The sequence below is a fragment of the Schistocerca gregaria genome, chromosome X (genome assembly GCF_023897955.1).
Source record: "Schistocerca gregaria isolate iqSchGreg1 chromosome X, iqSchGreg1.2, whole genome shotgun sequence".
NCBI classification, from domain to species: Eukaryota; Metazoa; Arthropoda; class Insecta; order Orthoptera; family Acrididae; genus Schistocerca; species Schistocerca gregaria.
This window is the reverse complement of record NC_064931.1, coordinates 520358045-520369122: the sequence shown is the minus strand read 5'-3', so window position 1 is coordinate 520369122 and position 11078 is coordinate 520358045. Positions and strand designations below refer to the sequence as shown.

At 46.7% G+C, this 11078-nt stretch overlaps 1 protein-coding gene across 11 annotated transcripts in view; it reads right to left on the bottom strand.

Annotated features, from left to right (window-relative positions):
- Positions 1-11078, bottom strand: part of LOC126297847 (uncharacterized) — an 85555-nt gene that overhangs the window by 31823 nt on the left and 42654 nt on the right. The window contains exon 1 of one of the 11 annotated variants that reach the window (XM_049989111.1): positions 7944-8544. The exons of 7 other annotated variants lie outside the window; for them this stretch is intronic. The gene's annotated coding sequence lies outside the window, so the exon portion shown is untranslated. Of the gene's footprint in view, positions 1-7504; positions 8545-11078 lie in introns of those variants that run through there. 3 more of the 11 variants (XM_049989104.1, XM_049989108.1, XM_049989107.1) reach the window with 3 other exon arrangements.

Sequence of the window (11078 nt, the reverse complement as noted above, 5' to 3'; positions counted from 1 at the left end):
AAAACCACAAACAACGACTGAAGGGCAACAAACACTAAATAGACTAAAGGGGACAAGAAAACCACAAAAACATCAGGAACAGGTGGAAGAGATTAAAACAAGAAAGCAGGTCACCATGGCTGGCTGACCACGGGGATAAAAAGGAAAAGCCAGCTCTGCAACACATTAAAACCTCCACCCTGAAAGCACTAAGTTGGAGGACATACAGGGACAAAGGACATGTGCTAAAACTTCGAGCAAATGATAAAACTCTCCCTCACAAATAAAATGTAAAAATGAAGCTGCTGTTGAGGCATTGTTGCTCAACACCAAAAGTAGGGTGCTGGGAAAGTTATAAGTCCGCTGCAGAGTGGCTAAAAGTGGGCAGTCCAGCAAGAGATGAATGACCATTTGTCAGCTACAGCTACACCGAGGTGGGTCCTTGCCATGAAGGAGGTACCCATGCGTCAGCCACATATGGCCAATGTGGAGCCGACCGAGAATCACAGAGTCCCTGCAAGAGGCGCGCAGTCTTCCACACATCCAGTTTCCTTAATGGCACGCAGCTTGTTGTGTGTACAGACGTTATGTCATTCCATCTCCCAAAGCCGCAGAACTTTGCACCATAATACTGAACGCAGGTCAGTTTCAGAGAAGCCGATCTCCATAAGCAGTTTTTGAGTAGTATGTATGGCCAGCCTGTCGGCACGTTCATTGCCTGGGATTTCGAAGTGACCTGGGGTCCAGACAAACACCGCTGAATGACTGGACCATTCTAGGGCATAGATGGACTCCTGGATGGTCGTTACCGAATGATCACGAGGGTAGCACTGGTCGATAGTATGTATGCTGCTTAAGGAGTCAGTACACAGGAGAAATGACTTGACAGGGCTGTTCTGTATGTCCTCCAAGAGCATAGGCAAAGCCAACACGACCATCAGTCATCGGTGTAAACCACTTCATAGCCCTGGTACATGTTGAGAATCAGGAGGAAGTGACAGCGGAGAATCGCAGGGTTAACCGAGTCCTTAGGGCCACTTTAAAGGTCCAGGCCTTGGTGTACACCATGGAGGTGATCGTGAATTAACCTGGACTCCAGTTCGGAGAGAAGGGCTCGCACACAAACTGCAATTTTATAAGTCCTGACCTGGGCCGACAATAAGGGAGATGGAAAAGGAGGCGGTAATTCAGATGTGTAGGAGAACTACGAACGTATGCAATGTAACTGGAGAGCAACTGCGCACACCTAACCTGCAATGGGGAGGACTCGGGCCTCCACCAGGATGCTGGTCACTGGACTCTGCCTAAAAGCTTCTGTCACTAGGTGAACACCACAGTGGTGCACTGGGCCGAGTAAATGCAATGCTGAGGACCTTTTTAGAATCGATATGTCTCCACTACAGTGAGTGTATCGTCATTAAGGTAAAGTTGTGGTTCCAGATGAACGGTACAATACTGTGGCCAAAAACTGGAAACCGTGAGCTAGAGCCCATGACTGCACCTTGTGGATGGCTCCCTGTAGACGCCACTCAGCAATAACAGTATTGGTGGAGCAGTACGAAATGCAGAAGTCGTCTGCATACAGAGAAGGCGAGACCGATGACCCTACAGCTGCTGCTCTACCATTAATGGCCCCACAAAAAAGAGAGAGACACTCAATACAGAGCCCTGTGGGACCACATTCTCCTGGATATGGGGGGATCTATGGCAGGCAACAACTTGGACATGGAAAGTACGAAGGGATCGGGAGTGGGCCTCTGTGACCCCACTCATATATTGTAGCAAGGATATGTCACTAGGTCATGTCATACGCTTTTCGTAAATCAAAAAAATGCCGACAAGAGGTTGGCATCCAGAAAAGGCTGTTCGGATGGCAGACTCGAGGGACACAAGGTTATCAGTGGTAGAGCGACCAGGGTGGACGCTGCCCTGACATGGAGCCAGTACGCCACGTGACTAGAACCCAACCCAACTGCAGACACACCGTGCGTTCCAGCAGCTTACAAAGAACATTGGTGAGGCTGACGGGCCAATAGCTGTCCACATCAAGCTGGTTTTTACCGGGTCTGAGCACCGGAATGATGGTGCTCTCCCACCATTACGATGGAAAGATGCTATCGCACCAGATCTGGTTGAAGATGATGAGATGTCACTTTTAGTCAGATGTGAGATGTTTAATCATCTGACTGCGGATCCAATTTGGCCCAGTATTAGTGTCAGGGCAATGTGCAATGGCGGCGTGTAGTGAACAAGAGGACCTTCCTTTACATCTGCCGTTTGAGGGTGCGAAAGGTGGGAGGGTAGTTCTCCGACACAGAGGCTCGAGCATAGTGTTCCACAATCTCGTTTGCGTCAGTAGATAACACACCATTTATGTTAATGCCAGGGACACTTGTTGGGGTCTGGTACCCAAAAAGACATCTGTTCTTCTTCCAGACTTGGAAAGGTGACATATGGCACCCAGCGGTCAAAACATACCTCTTTCCCAACACTTCTGCTTCCATCTTTTGATAAGCTGGTGAACGCGGGCACGGAGCCGCTTAAAGGCTGTGAGGTGCTCCAGGGAAGGGTGCCGCTTAAGCCGCTGTAGAGTTCACCAACACTCCGTAATTGCCTCAGTGACTTCCAGCGACCATCAAAGGACTGCCTTTTGCTGGGGGCACCCTGAAGAGTGAGAGATTGTGTTTTCCGCTGCAGTAACGATTGTTTTAGTACCTGCTCAACCATCACATTGATGTTACCATGTGGGGGAGAATCGACGGCGACTGCAGACGTGGAAGTTTCCCAGTCTGCCTTGTTTAAAGCCCATCTGGGTAGGTCTCCATGGGCCTCACACTGGAGCAGTGACAGGAAGATGGGGAAGTGGTCACTACTACACAAGTCGTCATGTGCTATCCAGTAGATAGACAGGACAAATCATGGGCTGCAAATGGATAAATCAATGGCCGAGTAACTAGCTCAAGCCACACTGAAATGTGTGGCAGCCCTAGCATTTAAGAGGCAGTGGTCGAACTGAGATAGTAAAGTTTCGACATCTCTGCCTCAGCCAGTAAGAATGGTGCCACCCCACATGGGGTTATGGGCGTTCATATCTCCCAAGAGTAACAAAGGTTTGGGGAGTTAATCAGTGCAGCTAATACATTCAGGGGTACTGCACCATCCGGAGGAAAATACACATTGCAGACAGTTATTTCCTGCGTGATCCGGATTCCGACAGGCACAGCTTTAAGCGGGGTTCGAAGGGGCACAGGTTCAGTACAGAGCGAGTTTAGGACAAACACAAACTCCACCTGACTTAATTATAGTCACTACAGTTCCTGTAATATCCCTTATGGCCTCGGAGGCCAGGGGTTCACATTACCGGGAACCAAGTTTCTTGGAGGGCAATGCAGAAAGCATGTGTAAAGCTTACTGTTGCTGTAGGTCAGCCAGGCAATGACAGTGGAAAAAACCTCCACAATTCCACTGGAGGATGACATCTTGAGACTGGTAAGGCACGGAAAATTCAATGAGGCAGTTTACACCTCTGGGTCACCTGCTGCCACTGACTTATTGCCTGAGCAGTCTATATCAGACACCAGAATCTCCACCTCATCCCCAGATGCAGAGCTTGTAAGTAGCGGTGGTGTCAGTGCCACCGCAATTTCCTTGGTCTTGGGAGTCTTCTTTTTGGATTTATCTCGCTGCTCCTTTGATTTCTCTGGCTGGTACGGCTTCACTGAATCAGTCTCCAGGACTGAGGAGAATTGAGAAGCCCTACAACCAGCTGCTTTTGGGCACTACAGCCACTGGTCAGGCATCATCTTTCCCACTAGCACAAACCTGGGAAAGGTGTGAACCAAGGAATCCCTTCCTAGAGAGAAAAGATGAAGAAGAATTACGCTTCTCCAGCTGGGAAGTGGGGATTGGCGAACCCGTTGGTTGAGGAGGCAGTGCTCCCGAGGTAGGTGGTGCGGGGAGCAACGGGTGGGAAGACTGGGGGGGGGGGGGGCATTAGCCCCCACCATCAAAGGGGCAGGTGTAGCCTTCTGGCTCTGAGAGCTGACTGGAATTTGCGAAACTGATGGGACTACAACTGTTCTCGTAGCCGTGGCGTATGAGGTGGTCATAACCACAGGATGCAGGCATTCATATATTCTCTTAGCCTCAGTGTAGGTCAGTCAGTCCAGGATCTTGTATTCCATGATTTTCCTCTCTTTCTGTAAAATCCTGCAGTCTGGCGAACAAGGTGAATGATGCTCTCTGCAACTGACACAGAGGGAGGTGGGGCACATTGAGTATTGGGATGTGAGGGACATCCACAATCTCAACATGTGATGCTGGAAGTACAGCGGGAAGACATATGGCCGAAATTCCAGCACTTAAAGCACTGCATCGGGGGAGGTATATATGGCTTGAAATCACAGTGGTAGACCATCACCTTGACCTTCTGGGGTAAGGTGTCACCCTTGAAGCCAAGATGAAGGCACCAATGGCAACCTGATTATGCCCTCAGACACCGATGGATGTGCCAGACGAACTGAACACCTCGCTGCTCTGAATTGCTGCGCAGCTCGTCGTCAGACTGTAAAAGAAGGTCCCTGTGGAATATAATACCATGGACCATACTTAAACTCTTATGTGGCGTGATGGTAACAGAAACATCCCCCAACTTGTTACTAGTGAGTGAAGCCCATGACTGGGAACAGGATGCTGTTTTTATCAAGACTGACTTGGAGCGTGTTTTGGACAAGCCCTCCTTTATCGAAATAAAGGAGTCCCTATCACTTCTTGTACATATGAGGTACCAGGGTGAATAAGGTTCACTGCCATCCTTAGCCTGACTGAACGCTTAGGGACTGCTGGTCTCTGATCACCAACAAGTGATGACGTGGTACACTTCATCGTGCGTCATATGCCCTGATGTCACCTACTCCGACCAGGGGTGGGGGTAGGAGGTGGTGGTGGTGGTGGTGGTGGTGGTGGTGGTGGGGGGGGGGGGGGGGGCTCCACACAGGTGCCACCCAGCCATAGCAAAAGCCACCTGGCAGGATGGCCTTTGCCGAGAGTTCTGATGCCCCAGGGCGACAGGCACCTACACCTTGGCACATGTGGGGAGTTAACAGTGCAGGTATCAGCAGAATGATCTCTGTGTTGTAAGGGGGCTACAACCAACAGGGTACAGAGTACAGAGTGTATGGTGGCCCCACAACAACAGACTGGCTACCATGCTGGATATGAGGTGCATAGAAGTCCATGGTCATCTTTGGCTCAGAAAGAGCGACACTGTATAGTGCATGGTGGAAAATGCACCCAGGAAGGTGTCCTCATCGAAGAGATGGAGAATGAGCTGGACTGCCTTGTGACGACGAGAAAGTGGGCTAATGATCTGAAGGCACAACGGACACGATGCACCATGTAAGGCGCCCTTCCCCAATTGGCTCGCTCTAGAAAAAAATTGAAAATGGAGGTCAAACCCCACGGGGGACAATCACAAAGGCCAAAATGTGAGACTCTCCTTTTAGTCGCATCTTATGACATGCAGGAAAACACTGGGCCTATTCTAATCCCTGGACCTGCAGGGGGGCTGCTTGGCTTATCTACAGAAATATACAAAGCACAAAATAACAAGGCAAGATTTCCTTCACAAGCTCATGGTGGAATTTGCCAAATATTATACAGAAACCAAGGCCAGTCTGCAAAAAATGTTTTGTTACAGGTCCCTATGTCCACCCAGATTACAAAAATTGGTATAATAACAATGATGATCTGTAGGAATCTAAAATTAACTTATCTGTTTAGACAAATTGTAATGTTTAATTTTACATAATGTGTCTCAAAGTGTAGACCTCTATTAGATTATGGTAACATACGGTCTCAACATTAAATGTCCTTGCTGACTTGTAGAAAATATTTTGTAAAAAGATTTCGTTATAATATTGATTTGGACAAAAAATATGAAAATATTCAATGTTCAGAGTTAAAATAATAGATTATTGCAGTGACTATTTGTTACAAAAAACTTCATTTCCCAAAATAAGAGACTAAGAATGAGTTGTAAACATATTGACTACAGTTTGGATGTTTTTGTCCTGAAGACGGTTCTAGGGGATTGGAAAAAAAAAAACTAGCAGTTCTAGTGCTAATTTTCAATGCTAGCGGATGCCACCATAGTTTCTTATATCCGAGTATACAGAGTGTGCACTAAAAATTTTGAACTCCACACTCGGCGCAATCTACAGATCATTGGTGTCACTGACACACTCGTGTATTGATTGGTTGCTGATGTACAGGCAGGCACGAAAGGTGCACGCACTTCGAATGGTCGGTTTTGACCAGAATATCGCCCACGCTGAGGCAGCTCATCCATGCCGCGTGCAATAGAAGCCGAAGTTCGCCCGCTACACCTGATATCTGCGGCATGACAGTTGAGGAGGCGGAAGAGGGGGACAAAGACACTAACAAGGTAACACCAACTCAATTTCTTTTTTAAAGGAGAGAAAACACACACTTGCAAGATATCAGTCTATCAATCTACCACAGGCGAACATTAAGGCTAAATTCCGATAGTATGCAGTTATAGCTGTCTGAAAGTACAGTTTTTTCAAACTTTTCTTGCACTGGTTGTTTGTCATTAGCTCTATCCCGTTACAGCCACTTAATGGTCGAGCGTGAAGTACTGTACACAGAGCCCTTCTATTCTTGGGGCGTTGAATGCAATGGGAGTGGTAGGGGGAGGCAGACGCAATTGTTCAGCGTGTTTGAAGTACTGTTTGAGAACACATTATTCTACGTGAAAATTATTAAGTACATAACATGCCAACCTCACGCACATATACGTTCAATAATAACAATATTCTAGTACTGCTATTCTGCATGCATGTATACACATTAAAATAAAAATGAATAAACCTAAGTAACTGATGAATAATTATGAAATGAAGTTCATTCTTTTCTATTTACAATTTAACCATGTTAACCACACTGAAGAATGGTACATGTCCTGCAAATTAACTTCACTTTAACAGTGCCAACTTGACAATCCAAAGAAAGTAAAGCACAACTGCGATGTTAATAGTAGTGCTAATCTACTTCTTTAATGACACACCAATTCATTTACACTGTGTTTGTGAATTGCAACCTAAAAATGTTCAAAGCAAAGAGATCTCTGGCACCAACTAAAGGATAGAAACTGCGTACTTTGACAATGAACAAAGCAATTTCTCATCATTACAACAGCATTTCACTCATTCCTTTGTATAGAGTATTTCGCTCTCGGGCGGAGTGTGTGACAGACAACCTGTGCGCGCAAAGTTTAAAAGCTATACTGTTAGAAGGTCATAATTGTGTACTATTAGAATTATGGCCACAATTTTCGCGCGGGATCGACCGCTGTGACATCTTTCACGTGTTTTTTCTCTTTAAAATACGACGAAGAGTTTTGATGTTTCCTTGTAACGATGACAGCACGACTGCCTGTCGCCTGTGCTCCAGGAAGCAGAAACACGGCATCTGCACGTCAAAAAGCGCGCTCGTGATAGCACACCTCAAAGTCTGTCAGTCCATCTCCCTAAAGCAGTCGACACACAGGACGAGTTAGCTAACGTTGTCGTGGCGCTCTAACAGTTGCGTGACGATGCTTCCCTCTACTTCACGTTGAGGAGCCGTTTCGTCACGTGAAACACAAAAGTTCTTCGATATTTCGACAACTGCCACCTTAAATTAGAACCAATAAAAAGAAAAAACTCTCCCTCCGTCACAAATAGAATGTCGAGAACGCGTCTTTATTGGTGCGACTTCTTGTAATAAAATGCCGGGAAACGTCACTGTGGTGTTTAAATAATTTTCGTATTTAGTTATTTTCAAATTACAATTCGCGCGTTATGAACGTAAGCCGTTTTATGGCAAAGACACACTGAAGTTCCATGACAAACGTGTAGTTCTCGTTAGGATTTGTTGTAATTAAATAGCAGTTAATAACATACCGGCGAGTAAAGCTTCTAGAAGACCGTAACACAAAAAACAATATCGTTCATTGCACAGCTCCACCGTAGCGTAGTTTGCAGGGGTTTCACGTTAGGGAAATAGCACAGTTCGAAAGTGGAAGGGTTCGCGTTCCACTGTTTTTTTTCACCTACGCGTTTTCTAAAAGATTGTGAGGCTCTCTTACGAAATTAATTGAAATAACTTTTGTAATATTTAATGTTATGTAAACATAAGTACTCGTCCTGTGGGGAGTGAGTTTGTTCGATTTCGTCAGACTTTACAAGCTGAAGTCATTTACATGTATCTTTCCTTTTTGTCTTATCACATGTTCAAGAGTACTGAAGTTTTTATTTATATATACCACACACGGAACACGACTAGCATATGGACAAGGGAGCCGAGAGCGCAAAATCACGTTAAGCAGTTCATCCCTTGAGCAGACGGCACTCTAGCAAGCAAAATTAGATAGCCGTCTGCTTGCACGTCAACCTACGCTGCCTCGTCCCGTGTGACGACCACTTAAGGAGAAAACACCCATGCCGATCGCACTGAAGCCGCTCCGAGCCGTCAAACAATGGCTACTGCGCCTGACCGCTGTCACTTCTGGCGACCTGCCTGCACTCATATCCACACGCACTTTGGCCTTCGCGCGAGTCACGCAGCTAGCCATGGCGCCTCAATCGATTGTGATGACGGCTGCCCAGGCAGCCACGCCCGCTGCCACTGCAGCTGCACTCTCTGGCGTCCGCATCGATGAGCAATGAACACAAACACACCTTATCGGCATTGCTGGCAAAGAGCACACAACCTACCTGTGAAGGTCAACATAAACAACGTGAAGAAGACCACACAAGCAAAGTACACATATTAAAAAAGTTTTGCATCATCCCGATTCCCAGAACTCCTGAAGATAGACGTTGACTGTGGATATTGTATCTCACACACACAGTCCCTTTGACTGTTCAGAGATGTCAATAAACCCGCTCAAAGACGTGAACAACTATGTATGAGATGCGCCTATTAGAGCGGGTCCGACAGCCGATGAGTTCCAGTCATTCCACCAGGAAGGATGGACACGGCTCGTGTTGTGTGTAGTTCAACCATACCTAGACGGTCAATACCACGGTTCGATCGCGTCCGCATTGTTACTTTGTGCCAGGGAGGGCTCTCAAACAAGGGAAGTGTCCACGCGTCTCCGAGTGAACCAAAGTGATGTTCGGACATTGAGGAGATAGAGAGACTGGAACTGCCGGTGACATGCCTCGCTCAGGTCCCCCATGGGCAGTGGATGACCGCTACTTACGGATATGGCTCTGAGGAACCCTGACAGCAACACCGTGTTGAAAGATGCTTTTCATGCAGCCACAGGACGTCGGTGTAACGACTCAAACTGTGCGCAATAGGCTGCACGATGCGCAACTTCACTCTCGACATCCATGGCGAGGTCAGTCTTTGCAACCACGACACTGTGCAGTGCGGTGTACATGTGCCCCAACAACATGCCAAGTGGAACGCTCAGGATTGGTATCCCGTTCTCTTCGCCGATGAGTGTCGCATATACCTTCAACTAGACAATCGTCAGAGACGTGTTTGGAGGCAACCCGGCTAGGCTGAACGCCTTAGATACACTGTCCAGTGAGTGCAGAAAAGTGGAGGTTCCCAGCCGTTTTGGGGTGACTATGTGGAGCCGACGTACGCCGCTGGTGGTCATGGAAGGCGCTGTAACGGCTGTAAGATACGTGAATGTCATCATCCAACCAATAGTGCAACCATATCGGCAGCATATTGGCGAGGCATTCGTCTTCATGGACGACAATTCGCGGCCCCATCGTGCACATCTTGTGAATGACTTCCTTCAGGATAACATCGCTCGACTAGACTGGCCAGTGTGTTCTCCAGACATGAACCCTATCGAACAAGCCTGGGATAGATTGGATAGGGCTGTTCATGGACGACGTGACCCACCAACCAATCTGAGGGATCTACACCGAATCGCCGTTGAGGAGTGGGGCAATCTAGACCAACAGTGCCTTGACGAACTTGTGGATAGTATGCCAGAACGAATACAGGCATGCATCAATGCAAGAGGAGGTGCTACTGTGTATTAGAGGTACCAGTGTGTACCGCGGTCTGGACCACCACCTCTCAAGGTCTCGCTGTACGGTGGTGCGGTTTTCATGAGCAATAAAAAGGGCGGAAATGATGTTTATGTTGATCTCTCTTCAAATTTCCTGTACAGGTTCTGGTACTCTCGGCACGGAGGTGATGCAAAACTTTGTGTGTGTGTGTGTGTGTGTAGATTTAAGAGGAACAGCAAACCTGCTTAACCTCTGCAACAAACAGGAAACACGGGCAATCCATGATAAAGACCTGACCGACCAAGCTTGCTTGAGTATGCAATAGTTTTCTGAATCAAAGTTTCTGATGACGTCTCCAGCAGTGGAAGATGAAACGTTAGACGGAGAATTATGCCTTGGTTCACGGCCTTACGCTCATAAATCAAGTGTCAGTAATAACGGAAAGCCTGCATTCTTTGTTTATCTAAACTAATATGTGGGGACATACCTACTGCAACCCAAGCAAAAGAATTTGAGAACTTAACTACAGAATTAGACGGAAAATTAAATAACTACAACACTTTATTCAGAAGATTTTTCCTCAAAAATTTTTATACTTTGTTGTTTTTATAATAATTTTCAAATCTAATGAAACAGCTCTTGGTGAAACTGTTTGGGGATTCTGTTAATACAACTATACTGTGTGGACGATCAAATATTTTTTTTACAAGCATTTTTAATATTACGTAGTTTTTTAAAGCAACAGAACGTGAGAAACCAGTTGCCAAAATTCCCCTTGTAAGCGGTAGCTGAAAATAAACAACTAATATCCATCAGAGAACAACTGTTCTCGTTTTGGTCATGCCCAGGCGACAAGACCTGATCCGCAACGTGAAACGGGAGGCCTTGTTCTCGAATGTAGAATTTCAATACTCAACGCCAGTTTAAGAGAACTTCTCAGTTCTCCAATTATCTGAAACTACTTCAATGACTGGCACAGTCAAAATCAGTGTCTACCCCTGTCTCTCAGTCACGTCGACGCGCATTCCGCTGTCGCCGGGCTCAAAGCAGGATGTG